At 40.1% G+C, this 14,787-nt stretch overlaps 1 protein-coding gene across 3 annotated transcripts in view; it reads left to right on the forward strand.

Annotated features, from left to right (window-relative positions):
* The window catches only part of MYRIP (myosin VIIA and Rab interacting protein), a 372,103-nt gene that overhangs the window by 51,459 nt on the left and 305,857 nt on the right, over positions 1-14,787 (forward strand). The gene's annotated exons all lie outside the window — the stretch shown is intronic.

Consider the following 14,787-nt stretch of genomic DNA (forward strand, 5'->3'; position numbering starts at 1 on the left):
ACAAAAGAAGGCAGAAATAAAGATTAATGTGCTGGAAGGGGGGGCGGTATGGCCTAGCAGAGAAAGTAACGTGAGATTCTGTGATCAGTTGGGGAAACAGTCACTGTGAACTGGCACTGCCCTGGGTATTCTCCACGCTTCCTTTTAAGATTCCTCACCAAAGTGTCTGTCATACAGTCACAGTTTACGCAGAGGCACCCCAAAAACAAGAGATCACAAAACTTTCTTAGAATCCCACAGTTGATTGGAGTAGAGCCAGGATTCTATTTTCCAAATTTTCTCAGTTATGTAAACTAGGTAAAGCCTTTTCAAAACTGTGTTTTACTTTCCCTCCCTCCTAAGTAATTCCTTAATATCACCTAGTATCCAGTAAATTCATCCAACTGTTTTCTTTTTATGAACATAGGAAATGTGTTCATAACTCAGTCCAAACAAGGTCCCCTCGATGCGGTTGTTTTGAATCTTAAGCCTCTGGATTTTATCATCATTTCTGATTTAAATCAGAAGGCAAGAATGGCAGTGGGTATCTCTAAGAATAGTTTTCCCTTTAATTTGTTGTTCTTCTAGTTAGGCTGAGTTAGAAGTGGGGCTTAGACTTATAATTTTCTTCCCTTTTAAGAAGGCCTTTTTAAAAATTTTTACAATTTGTTGTCTTGGGTGTTCTTCCCAATTCTATTTACCTCTTTATTTTTATCCATAGCTAAATGTTCTTTTAACTTCCAAAAAGCAAGTATTTATAACAGGTGTGATTTTGTAACAGATGTGGACGGGGCAGCAACTGGCCATGGCTGGTGGGTGGAGAAGGCCCCCCGGGCAGATGTGTAGCACCCACACATTCAGGACCGCTGCTGCCCCTTACTGCCCACTGCAGCTCACAGTGGGCACAGGCACATCACAGTTTGTGTGGATATGTGTCAGCTGCTGCATGCAGGGTAGTCACGGATCTTCCTATGGAGAGTGATTCTGTTGACTCCATATTTGATAGGATGCCTTCCCAGAACTAGAGATGTGAGTCATTGGATGTTTAATCCCATGAAAGCTATGTGTACAGTGGGACTATATATATGTACAGAGGACTGATGTGCCTGAAAATAATACCAGCTGGTGGAGGTGGGGACTTATTTACCAATTCAGTAGAGTGAGTATTGGTTGCGTTTCTCCAAGACACACAACAGCATGAACACTATGGATGTAGGAGGCTGGGGGACAAAAGACATTTTGACCCATCCTCCCGGGGCTTGGACTTTCGTCTAGACCAGTGTTCTCAACCTATGGGTTGTGACCCCTTTGTAACAATGAAAATACATCCTGCATATCAGTAGCAAAATTACAGTTATGAAGTAGCAAGGAAAATAATTATGTGGTTGGGGGTCACCACAATATGAGGAACTGTATTAAAGGGTCATGGCGTTAGGAGGCAATAGGAAGGTTGAGAACCACTGATCTAGACTAATCAAGTAAATACATAGGAAAGTTCATTTTATACTTGGTTAATTTTTTGTTTTTCTTCAGGTCTTAAGACCTTATAATGAAAAGGCTGAGTCCCCTGCTACGTGTTCAGTCAGTTCTGTTCTTCATCCTTAAGGCCTCCTGGCATGCCCTTCATAAATCTAAACATGTCCTTTTGTTGCTGTATCTCAATATGTCAATTTTAGACATTCTTTGAGTTATTTGCTCTGAATGATGGAGACTTAGCTCCCTCATTAGACTTACCTCTACTACCCTTGTCTTTTGTTTCCTAATCATTTCATTATTATTTTCAGCTTGGTTTTCTATACGTCATGCTTTACACTTAAACAATAGGAACCCTGTGAGTCCTATTCTGCCAATATTTGCCATCCTTTCTTGGTTCTCGCGATGCGATGTGCAAGTGGTGTCCCCACTTGTAAGAACAGTCTTATGTCTGTCCCCTTTCTGCCTGCTCTGTCTCTCCCTTAGGTACCGCTGCTGTTACATATTCACACTTGGAGAGTCACATGCTGTTGGGAGAACATATTTGAGTCTGTCTTGTTTTGTTCATAGGTTGATTCTAAATGTTGAAAACCAATAAGCAGCCCTTATATAACGATGATTGAAAATACTGTTTGCTGTTCCCACTCCCTCTTTTTCAGAACTTTACTGAAATCAGTAGGTGGCTGATTACCCTCCTCCTTTTCTCTTCACTGTTATGAATTAATTATGCTTTTATTTCTTTGCTGTCATTTTAAAAGCCTTGGGAGGGAGGAGAGGCCATTAAGTGTTTGCTTACTCTGTCATCTGGAACCCAGATGCCACATAGTAACTTGCTTACAAGTCAGGGCTGTGTGAGGATGCTGGGGAGCATGCAGAGGTGGGAAGCTCTCCTGGTGTACAGCATGTACACAGAGCAGGCTTCGGGGTCAGACAGATGGGGCACGAGTGCATCTCTCACAGGTTACCTCAGGCTGGTTACCAACTCTCTGAGTCTCATAAGTCAGAACAATTCCAAGAATGGCTGGATCATTGCTATACCTCAGTGCTGTGTTACCTGCAGGAAATCTGGGATTTCTGGTAGCTCTGCCCTGACTTTCTCTGTACCTCTGTAGAAGAGCCTTTGGGTGCAAGGCATCCCTTGCAATGCTCTCTCTGCTGCAGATCTGTTTGAGGTCCCACAATCCCACTGAGAACATACCTGTCCACGAATTTTCAGGTTTCTACATTTTTATTTGCTTTGATTGCCCTGTCTGCTTCTAGTAGTGGTCCTATTAAGACAGTAAACAGATCTAGCCATATTAAATATCTAACAAGATGCAATGAGAAAAATATCTTAGTATAAAAACACAGTATTTCCAACTTTGTCTTCAGTGTTGTGCTTTCCAACTAATGAGATTTATCATCAATGTCATATGAGTTCTCTCTATCCCTTTTTTCTCTCAGTTATAAAATTCTTGAGAAATCTTCATGCAGTAGAAAAAAATAACTAGGTCTATATGCCACATTTAAGTCCACGATGTTCAGAAGGCTTACCAAATCACTTTATGTCTTCCAGGTTGAGTGTAACATTTGTACCACACTAGGTATACTTACGCGGCTTTTGGCCAAGTGGATTTTTGATAACATTGTTCATGGGAATGAACTTGACTGGAGGAAGAAATGCAAAAGACAGCTTCCTAGGCCATGTGCAGATTAGCTGGCGGTTCATCAGAGTTCAGTGTGATCAGGGCTGGGAGTGGGTAGATGTGCTTTTCTCTCTGTGGGACTCCAGGGGCTTCCTGTGTGACTTGGATACAGGAGGCCTGGCATGGAAATGAGCGCACCATTCTCCTGTGCTAACTCCTGGAGAGCACAGCTTCCAAACTGAACATTTTCCCTGCCCCCAGGTACCTCACAGACTGTATCTACTTGGGTTTGGGGCATGTGGTTTGATTTTCATCCTCAAAGTTCATGTTCCCTTTTCTCTATCTTTCTTTGTATCTGGCCGTCTTAATCTTAAGAAGTTTTCTTCAGTTCTGCAAGGTAGCACATCATGGTATTCTCTTACTATCTGTTCAGATAAGTAAATAAATGACACTAAATTATTAAAATAAGTCAATAGAATGTCACCTGTGTGGCAGAGATAAATAGCCCCTGTGCTCCTGCTTCTTTCCCAGTGTTGCCCGTGGTGAGGTTGCAGCTGTGCGACTAGGTCCAGCAAACTGATGGCGTGAGGAGGTGCCCCTGCTACTTCCAGCCCGTGGCCGTAAAGGCTGTGTGCTTCTCTCTTCACCTGCTGTGGCACCTGAGGACGCTTTGCATGGAGACGTGGCATCACTAGTTGGAGGGACGGTCCCTAAGATGCCAGTTGGAGGAGAGTTTCTGATGATCAGTAGGGGACTTGGCATGAGTTTGTTGGGTTGAGTTACTGAGGCTTTGGGCTTTATTTGTTACAGAAACATAGTATTACTCTGCCTAATATAGTTTTTTGAGAGCTAAAAGGGAGCTGACTATTTATTATGCTCCAACTCTTGACTTTATAGATGAAGAAACAGGCTTCAAGGGTGCACAGGTGGTTGGTGGTAGAGCCTGGACAGGACCTGGTTTTCCTGATGCCAGGGCTCCTTCTGTCTTCTGCCATCTGGCCTCTCATGTAGCAGAGGGCACCTGTGGAAAGATCTCTGGACTTCAGCTGGAACTGTAATTTATGCCCTGTGATTTTATATTATCAGGCATGTTTACAAAGCAGTTTTAAAAATAACTGCTAATTGCACCATTCTCTGGGGTTCAAATTGAGTCTTGGAGTCATTGATGAGATAGCCACAGCTTTTAAAATTTTTTGTTTAATATGTACTTGCCAAGAGCTACTTAGCATCTGGATAACTTCCAAAGGTTACCGGAGCTCTAATGGACTTGGTCTGTGGGATAGCAGGGGTTAGATTTGATGAAATTATTTCCCATAACTGCAACGAGCCATGGATCATCAGGGTTTACTGAACTGACAGGGTCTGGGACTGCCGGGCCCAGGCTTGGCCAGGGCCAGGGCCAGGGAAGGAAGGGAGGGGGAGGGAGCTGTGTGAGAGCTTTCCTGCATGTATCTTCATCAGGAGTTAGCGCCATAGCCCAGCAGCAGTAGCATGTCAACTCCTCTGGCCTGTGTTAAGGAAGGGGAAATAAATGCCCTCGGAGACCTGTTTCTGCTATGCAGAGTGCTTGCTGATGTGGCTCACGCCCTCTTTGCCACCTCCCATAGGGTCCATCCCCCATTGGTCAGATTTAAGTGTTGTGAGGAAATAAATAAGAGCAACCAGGTGTGTGGAAGACCCCTGGTAGGGAAGCAAAGCCTCTTTCAAAATTAGAAATAATTTGTGTTTCCTTGTGTTATACTGAAGCTCCTTTAAGGATTAATCACCCCCCCCCACCTTTTTTTAAAGTGGAAATAACAGAGTGCTTTAATAAAATGAGTTTGTGATCTTTCTACATGGAAGATTTATTTTCATTTTAAACAAATGAAAGTTCTATGTTAAGAGCTTAATTTTTCAAGCTCTTAAAAAGGGAGAAAAAGGGAAATTCCTTTGTTCTCACTGATCTTTGTTTTGGATACTTACATTGATCTAATGAATTGACAAGTACCCCTCATCATATCTTTATTTGCAGCTGGAAGTCAGATCACTTTGTCTTTACTCAGTTGTAATAAATATGCCTTATGGTTTATGAAGTGACTGTATTCACAGAGTTTGTCTGCCTGGCATCTCACTGGCTGTTGGTAGCTCCTGGGATTCTGTACTCACACTGTGGCATTAATCTGTCCAGTTAATTGGCTGGCTCAGAGGGGATGCCTTGAGGCAGTAATTCCTTCCACAGCATTAGTAGATCAAGTTCACCAGCATCACCTGGCAAGGCCCTAAAGTGTCAGAATTGAGTCCAGGTGCATTTTACGGTGGAGTGGGAGGTCTGTCACACGTCTGAGAATCGCTTTGTGATAGGTGAAGGTCCAGAAGGAATACTACAATTTGGATATGGTTTGTTTCACCCCACCAAGACTTTTGTTGAAATTTTATCCCCAGTGTTGGAGGTAGGGCCTGGTGGGAGGTGTTTGGATCATGGGGGTTGATCCCTCATGAATGGTCTGATGTCATTCTCACAGGAGTGAGTTTTCACTCTTAGTTCTAGCAGGAGCTGGTCGTTGAAGAGAGCCTGGCACCTCCCTCTCGTTTCCTCTCTCACCATGTGATCTTGGCACATGCAGCTCCTCTTCATCTTCCGCCATGAGTGGAAGGTGTCTGAGGCCCTCACCAGAAGAAGATGCTGGCACCAGGCTTTTTATACAGCCTACAGGACTGTGAGCCAAATAAACCTCTTTGTTTATACCCTGCCTCAGGTATTCCTTTACAGCAATGCAAACAGACCAAGACAAGAAAATAGAATTGGCTCTGCCCCATGCCACCAACCGCACTTAGCTCCATTCAGGCTCAGTGGCTCAGTTTGGGGCCCTAGACAACGCTTAAAGTCATTGCACGCTCACCCGAGTTCTAAGGTAGTTCAACTAAGTGCCTAAGTTCAAAAAAGGAAACAGCCCATAGGGAAGGTCTCCCCTGTTTGCAGTCTTGCTGAGCCACAGCCTCAGACCAAATGAACGCAACCATTTGCCAGTTCTCCACTACTTTTGTCTTCCTCCTAGCGTCCAGAAATCTTGTGCTGTCTCCCTCTGTCCCCAAAGGGATGTTTCCCCAAAGGGCAGACCCCACAAGCCAGAGATGCCTGGGGTCTTCTCTCCCCAATCTCACCATGCCCAGTTGCAAAGAAGCTATTATCCGTTACTTGCTCCCTCAGAAAAGCACTATTATTATCTGACTACAAAATGGGGAAACTGAGGCTCTAAAAAGATGTTAAATGGCTTGCTCAGGTTGCACATAGTGAAAGGTGGCTATGAACCTGGGCAGAGTAGCCCTAGAGTTGGGGCCAGAACATGGGGTCCATGGTACTGAAAACAAAGACACCCAGGCTCCATGGGACAAAATAGGTGAGTTTAGGGTCATCTTGAAAAATTTAGCATCATGCTTGAGAAAGTAGTGGAGTTTAAATTAGGGTATGGGGAGTGGGCAACTGGGATAACACAGTATCCATTAACTACACGTGACACTTAGCACTTTGAATGTGGCTTGTCCAAATTGAGATGTTGTCTAAGGGTAAGATACACACAAGGCCAAGTATGAAAAAAGAATGTGAAATACCTGAACAATTTTATATTGGTTATATATTGTTATATTGATTACATTGATTACACATCAAAATATTTCTCAAATTACATTTTAAACAAAATGTATTATTAAAATTAATTACTTTTTAAAGTGTGACTATGAGAAAGTTTTAAATTATATATGTGGCCTATAGCTCATATATCATATCATATCATATTTTTATTGGATAGTGATGGTCTGGAATGCAGGGATAAGCAGATTGAAATTTATAAGACCCAAATGAAAGCCTGCTTTCCCTATTTTGTTTAGGAGTATTTCTTTTTATATATGTAGCTTTTAGGTATCTGTAAGATCCAGCTAAAGTTTAAGCTAACTAATTATATATTGACCTTTACTATGAGATCTTGTCTCCTCTATCATGGCAAGGTGGCCTCTGAATTAAGCCCTGGTATTGGCTTTATTACATAATTTATAAGGAAACTCTCTCTGTTTGTGCCATATTCACAATGGAGAGTTTTGTGCTTCTCGGGATAGAAGGAACCTTTTCATGTTTCTCTTAAGTTAATGGTTGACTGTACATCATGACCTTTGAAATAACATATGGCTTTAGAATGGTCCCATATTTATAATTTGTATGACGTCTCTGGCATCATAAAGTTATCAGACATTCTCCTATGGGAGTCTGGCTTTAGGAGAACTCCATGCTATACTCATGCCCTTATTTGCTTTTAAATTTTTGGCCCTTTAAAGATCTACAGTTACTAGTTTGGATTTCCCTCCTACATTCTCTCACATTCTCTCCATAATCCCATATTCTTTAATAACAATTTTCTCCATAGGTTGCTTTTGTGGTTCTAAATACCTGATCTTATGTACTTTACACTGCAAGTGGCAGTAGCTCAACTGCTGGGCCTGATAAAGCTTTTGTGGTGCTAATTCTTGACCTGACCTTCATTTCTCACACCTCCTGCCACAGAAAGCATTTTTTTGGCATCATGTGTGCATAGAATTCAGGACTTGAAAGGGAATGAGGAGGAAAGTTTCCACAATTTGTGAAAGCAGTTTTCTTCAAAACAGTAATTCAGGCACATACACAATCATTTAGCCAGACATGGTCTGAAAGCTCAGAAGAGGTCAGGACAGATGAACAGTATGGAACTCAGGACTTCTTCCTTGCCCCATGCTATGCTGTTGGAGTGGCAGATTCCTCATTCGGTGCCTCTAAGCAAGCCCTTCCTGGGGGCAGCAGCTGCTTGCCCCTCCTTACCCAGCTGCTAAAGCTAACAGGCCTACCTCCTGGTCCATTTCTGAAGCTGATGCCCAAAGAAATTCATCAACAACCTTTTCCTGACTCTTGGGTGATTTATAATGAGCTGCTTCTCCCAGGTGGAGAGGTTCCTACCCTAGCCCAGAGATTCCTTTGCCAAACACCAGGTTGAGGCCTTAAGTCTCTTGAGCTGTTCACCTGCCCGTGACTCACAGGCTCCCATCTACATCAGCTTCTTCTCTATCAGTGGGACTGGGTCTGGAACTCAAGCCCCTTCTTTGGCTGATTCTTATCCCCATACTTCATGCCAGAAGGGCAAGAAGGGCCTCGCTCCTAGGTCTAGCAGGATCTGGCTCTCCAGATGTGATGATGTGCCCATAGGTTGGCAGGGTCTTTACTTCTGACCCCCTTTGGCATTAACTAGAATGGCACATCCCCTTGGCCCATGCTACCCTATCCTTAATGTTCATGTGGTCAGCCCCTGTAGCTGAGACAGTTACTTAGTCATCCATGTCACAGTGTTTATCTCGTCTTTTACATCTTCCAGGCTGAGCATCTTGTAGCCACTTGGACCACATTTCCCATCTCACATAGGGAGCCTGAGCTGTGGCTTTGCCCCATTCTCTGGCAGCAATATGCCTGGAGTCCGGGCTGCCTCAGTTCCTAAGCTGGTCCGAGCCCCTGCTTCAAGGACTTGGTTTTGTATTGCCTTTGGAATCCTATCTACCCCAAATCTGCTGCCCTACTCATCAATGCTGGAGCCTACCTTAGTACCCCTGCCCTGAGCAAGATACAACTAAGGTCCCAGGTCAGACTGTAAGATCCTAGCCACAAATCGATGTTTGTGGCTTGTCTCCCTTCCTGTGCAGCATCTCTGAGGCCTGGAAGGAGATGGCAAATGCCGAGACTTGCATTTCCCCAGGTTGGGCTTTCATTATATGGCCTTTGCCCTGCCCTGTCCATCTGCCATTCCTGCCTCCCTTCCTGCCCTCTCCTTAATCCACTCCTAGGTCAGCTCCCCTGGTACCATGTTTATCCAGCTCTGTGGGGCCAAAACCACATCTGGGTGGTTACATTGCTGTAAGAGTATAAACACATTTATGTGCTTCTGAAGTAGTTCTGTGATGGCCTATTGTCTGCCGTGTTTATTAGTGTGTATGTGGTGTCTATGTGCGTGTATGTGAGTGTGTGTGGTGGGTAGACAAATTTATTAGTGACAATATTTTTAACCTTTCTTTTTTTATACATCATTTATTTTATGTGCACCTCAAAGCAAAGGCATGGGAGTGGTATTTAATGCCAGATCTTTCATTGTACTATCTGTCTTACTGAAAATATAAGAATTAAAGGCTTCATTGATGTTACTTAACATCCATGAAGAGGTAACTTACCTGACATGTGACCTTGGACATGTTTAGTCATCTTTTTGTGCCTTTGCCTTTTCCTCCATATATAGAAAGTGATGGGGGCACCTGGCTGGAGTGTTATGAGGATTAAATATCTTGACCCTCTTTTAAAATGAAAGCTCTTTGGGCAGCCCCTGGAACACAGGAAGGACTCATGAGAATCAGAGTAAGCACTCTTGGTGGCTTGCTCCTGGTGGGTTGATCAGGGCCATGAGTTATATAATTATACTTACCTTTTAATTTTCATTTCAGTTTAATAAATTCAAATGATTTAGTGGTTTGGCTTTTCCTAAAGGAAAGCATATTCTGTTTTTATGTTATTAGATAATTCTCTACCAGCAGAAATAAACACTAGTGTTCATTTTACAGCTGATGCTTAATTATTTAGATGTCTGATACTTCTCTTCATTTCGTATATTCACTTGGGTGCTAAGTTGTGGCCAGAGGACACTCTTAACTGTTGAGACTTTTTTTTTCCTTATAGAATTAGAGACTCTGATGCCTTTTATTCAGGGAAGCTGTGTCATGCGTTTTCTATTTCCCCACATACCTTCTGTTGGAACTGTTTAGTAGCTTCTGTTGTTTTCTGATTGTAGAAACAAAACATTTCTATATGAAGAAAAGAATGGGTCAGTGGGCAGATGAAGAGAGAGTTTCTGAGGAAATCAAACTTTCTGCTTAAATATGAAATGAGACAACTTAACTATAAAAGGGAAGCTTTAAAATGGGAAGTGGAAGTTCTGAACACACATAAGTAGCCCAGCAGGACTAATTGGCCTGAGATGCAGCTACTGAGAATGTTTGTTTTCTCTGAGAGAAGCATTTCTGCCTTGAAGGTGGTTCCAAAATCGTGTGAGTATTGTAGCCCCCCAGTTAGGGAGGATCTCCTTCCTGAGCTGGTTCCTCATGAATCATAAGGGCCAGCCCTCATCCTCGAACTCCGGAGGCATCAGCTCGCCCCCATTCTTAGATGCTCAGTATTACTGATCACTCAACATGGAGGTGATGCTGCTCATCTCTGCTCACTACTGGGAACAGCAAGAACGTCTCTGGTGGCAAAACTTTACTTGAATTTATGCCTTCCCTTTAGGTATAATAATCCTGTCATGAGAGTCATGAGAATTGATGTTATAAAACCATGGATTAAATTCACTCTTAAGTATAGAGTGAATATTCTAGAATAAATGTTGGAATTTTAGAGCTAAAGTGAAACTTAGAAATCGTCCTGAATTCAGGTATAACCTGCTCATTTTGTAAACATGCATCCCAAGCCCCTAGGAATTAAGCGTGTTGCATAAAGTAGCATAGCACATCAGTACAGGCAGATTCATCCTGTTTCCACAATTGTGACAGTATGCCTTTTGTTTAGTTTTTGTTTTTCAGTGCACATCAGTAGATAGTTAAATGACAGGAGATTTACCTCTCTCTCAACTATTTTTAAGGGAATAAAATTAAATTCACAATGTTGCCTAAATACAAATAATTATCATTTATAGTATATATGTTTTGGAGGAGGGCTGACTCTTGAAAACTGAGAAATGAATTTGGATTCTGTTGTGGTATTCACATATATTTGGGTGGAAAATTATAGACAAACTCTAGGTACATTGTAAACATTTTGATAACTGGCTGATGTTTACTTCTAGGAAGATGGAATATTCATATCTTTTCCTAGATATGAATAAGCATAACTAAACACCCTGGACAGTATATCTAAGACAAACATAAGAAGACTGGCCATGTACCTTGGGAATTGAGGAATGACACAGTGTTGAGTTGCCTGGGTTTTCTTTTTGCTTCATCTATTTGAGAGTTGGAGGTGAAAAAGTTGGCAATTTGGAAATAAGAATTACCATAAACTAAAATGCTCTCATCTCCCAAAGTCAATAGAAGTCAAAGGACCAAAAAAGTGGTAGCCAAACAAGACAGAAACCTTTTAGATAATAACTGCTATACTCCATCCAAACATAGAAAAAAACAATTATGGCCTCTACTCCTACCCAAAAGAGCTCAAGTGGGGAGCTGGGACTTTTTTCCTTAATAGACAGTAAACAAGCCATCTACTCTCTTGTGGTATAAGCTTGACAGGGGCAAGCCAGAGAGCCAGACTTTTACATCCACCTGGCAGAAACAATGTTCCCTTCCTCCATTCCTGCCAGAGTGGTATAAAAGGAAGCCTAATAGAAAGTAAAATTTTTCACTGCTGCTCAGTGGTAACGAGACTGCCCCTCACTGTGGAGTAAGTAGAGATCATGGGGGAACCAGGATTTCCAATGAGCAGTAACGAGGAAGTCCCTCTTTGGTATCAACAGAGGCCAAATGGGACATCTGAACTACTTCTTCCCTTTAGAAGTAACAAAACCAGAGCAATGTCAAGGAAAGCTAGCTAAAAACAAAGGTCTAAGTAAGATTGAGAGTCATAGAAGATAATACAACAACATACAGGCAGCAGTAAAAGTTTACTCATCATACCAAGAACCTGGAACATCTCAAACTGAATGGAGATTGAATGAGCAATTTCACATGCTAGAAACAAATGAAAATAAAAGGCCTTAATAAAAAATCTAGAACATTTCTGTGAAGAAATAAAGATATAAAGAAAAACCAAATGGAAATTTTAGATCTGAAAAGTACAATAACTGTAGCTCAGTACGGAATGGAAGAACATGAGGGAAAATCAGTGAGCTAGAAGGTAGAGCAATAGAAATTAGACTAGATTTAAAAATGATTAGAGCCTCAGAAACCCATAGGATTATAATTCAGGATCTAAATTCATATTATTAGACTTACAGAAAAGAAAGAGAACTGATGAAGTACTTGAAGAAATAATTGCTGCAAACTTCCTGAATTTGGTAAGAGACACAAAGGAAAAAGAAGCTAAGTGCATACCAAACAGAATGAACCCAAAGAAATCTGCACCAAGACATATCATAACTAACCTTGAAAAACAGAAACTAAAGATCAAAAAAAAAAAAATCTTGATAACAGCCTGAGAAGAATGATTTCTTACCTACAAAGGGAAAATAATTAGAATGATAGCAGATTTTCCAACAGAAAACATGCGGGCCAGAAAAAAGTGGCATGTATGTATTCAGGTGCTGAAAGGAAAGCTGTCAACTCAGAATCCCATACATACTGAAAATATTCTCCAGGAATAAAGGAGAAATCAAGACATTCTCAGATGAAGGAAAACTAAGAATCTATTGCCAACAGACCTTGGCTAAAAGAATGGTTGTAAAAAGCTCTTTAAACAGAAAGGAAGTGATAACAGAAGAAATCTTAGAACATCAAGAGGGAAAAAAAAAAACATAGCAAGCAAAAATACTGATAAAATACAATAGGCTTTCTTTATCCTCTTTCAAATGTTTTCTAAGTTATGTTTGATAGTTGACTAAAAAATCGTAACACTGCCTGATATGGTTCTAAGTGCATGTAGAGGAAATATTTAAGACAATTACATTATAAATGAAGTAAAACAAAGGAACATAAAGGGAGGTAAGTTTATTATACTTCACTTGAACTGGTAAAATGACTGTACCAGTAGAATGTGATAAATTTTATGTATGTAAAATGTCATACCTATCAACCACTAAAAAGCTATACAAAGAGATATGTCAAAACACTGTAGATAAATCAAAATCGAATTTTAAAAAATGTTCTAATAACCCACATGAAGGCAGGAAAAAGAAAAGACGGAAATGAGAAGCAGAAAAAATTGCATATTTAAGCCTTGACATGTCATATGACATATGATATTAACTGTAAGTGGCATAAACACCAGTTAAAGACAAAAATTAGCAAAATGGATAAAAAGATACATCAAAATGATATGCCATGTACAAAAAACTCACCTCAAATGTGGTACAGGTAGGGTGAAGGTGAAAGTATTGAAAAATATATGTCATGCAAAAATTAATTTTAAAAAGTGAGAGTAGATGTATTAATATCAGATGAGCTAGAGCTAGACTTCAGAGCAAAAAAAAAAAAAAAAAAACAGAGAGGGGCATTACATAATGATAGAGCCACCAAGAAGACATAGCAATTCTAAATGTGTACATATCAAACAAAAGAGCTTGAAAATGCATAAAATATAAACTGATACAACTAAAACTAAAAGTAGACAAGCCAACCATTAGAGATGGAGACTTCAACTTCTCTCAACAATTGGTAGAACAACTAGACAATCAGAGAGAATATAGAAAAAATCAACCCCACAATCACACAATGAGATTTTACTGACATTTGTAGAACACTTTCCCTGACAACAGCAGAGTATACATTACTTTAAAATTGCTGCAAAACATACATTGAGAGACTATATCCTGGGCCATAAAGCAAACCTTAGCAAATTTAAAAGGTGTGAATCATATAGAGTGTGTGTTCTAATCACAATAGAATCAAACGAGAAATCAGTAACACAAAGGTAACAGGAAGAAATCTCCAACATGCTCAAACTAAACAATATGCTTCGAAATAATCCTTGGGTCAAAGAGGAAGTCTGAAAAGAAATAAAAATGTTTATTGAACTGAATTAAAATATGTTTAATTTTATGTCTTTTTATGTAAAATATGTTTAATGTTTTAAAATCTATGAGAAACAGCGAAAGCAGGAGTACATAGAAGATCCATAGTATTAAATGAATATATTGGAAAAGAGAAAGAACCTGAATTCAGTAATCTAAGCTCCCACCATAAAAACCTAGGAAAAAAGCAAAATAAACCTCCATAAGCAGAAGGAAGGAAATAAGGATCAAAATCAGTTAAGTTGAAAACAGAAAAGAAAATAAACGAAACAAAAGCTGGTTCTTCAAAATGATAAAAAACAGTGACGAGCCTTTAGCAAGATTGAAACTGCCAGTGTCATGAATGACACAGATGATGTCAGTACAGACCGTGTAGACATCGAAAGAATAATAAAGTGAATACGATGAGTCTTTCTACTTACATAAATTTGAAAACTTAGATGAACTTAGAGAATTTCAGTTTCTTGAAAAGCATTGATTAACATAGCTCACCCAATAGGAAATAGATCAACTGATCTATCACTTCTATAACTATTAAGGAAATTGAATAATTAGCTCCATGCCCCCCAAAAGAAATCTCCAGTTTTAGTTGGTTTCACTGAAAAATTCTACCAAATAGGTAATGAAGAATTAAAGCCAATCTACACAGTCTTGCAGAAAATATAAAAGGAGAGAACACTTCTCAATTCATCCTATGAAGTTAATATTACCCTGTCGCCCATAAAACAAAGACAGTAGAAAAAAAGAAACAAAAAAATTACCAACCAATGTGCCTGTTGCGTACAGATGCAAAAATCATTTACAAAATAGTAACAGAGTTTAGCAATACATAAAAAGAATTATATATACTATGACCAAGTGAGGTTTACTACAGAGATGCAAGGCTGGTTTAATATTAAAAATTAATTGATGTAGTTCATCTTATTAAAAGAGTAATGAGGAAAAGTTATGTGATCATA

Source organism: Otolemur garnettii, unplaced genomic scaffold, assembly GCF_000181295.1.
Source record: "Otolemur garnettii isolate 467f Iridium unplaced genomic scaffold, OtoGar3 scaffold00082, whole genome shotgun sequence".
Classification (NCBI taxonomy): domain Eukaryota; kingdom Metazoa; phylum Chordata; class Mammalia; order Primates; family Galagidae; genus Otolemur; species Otolemur garnettii.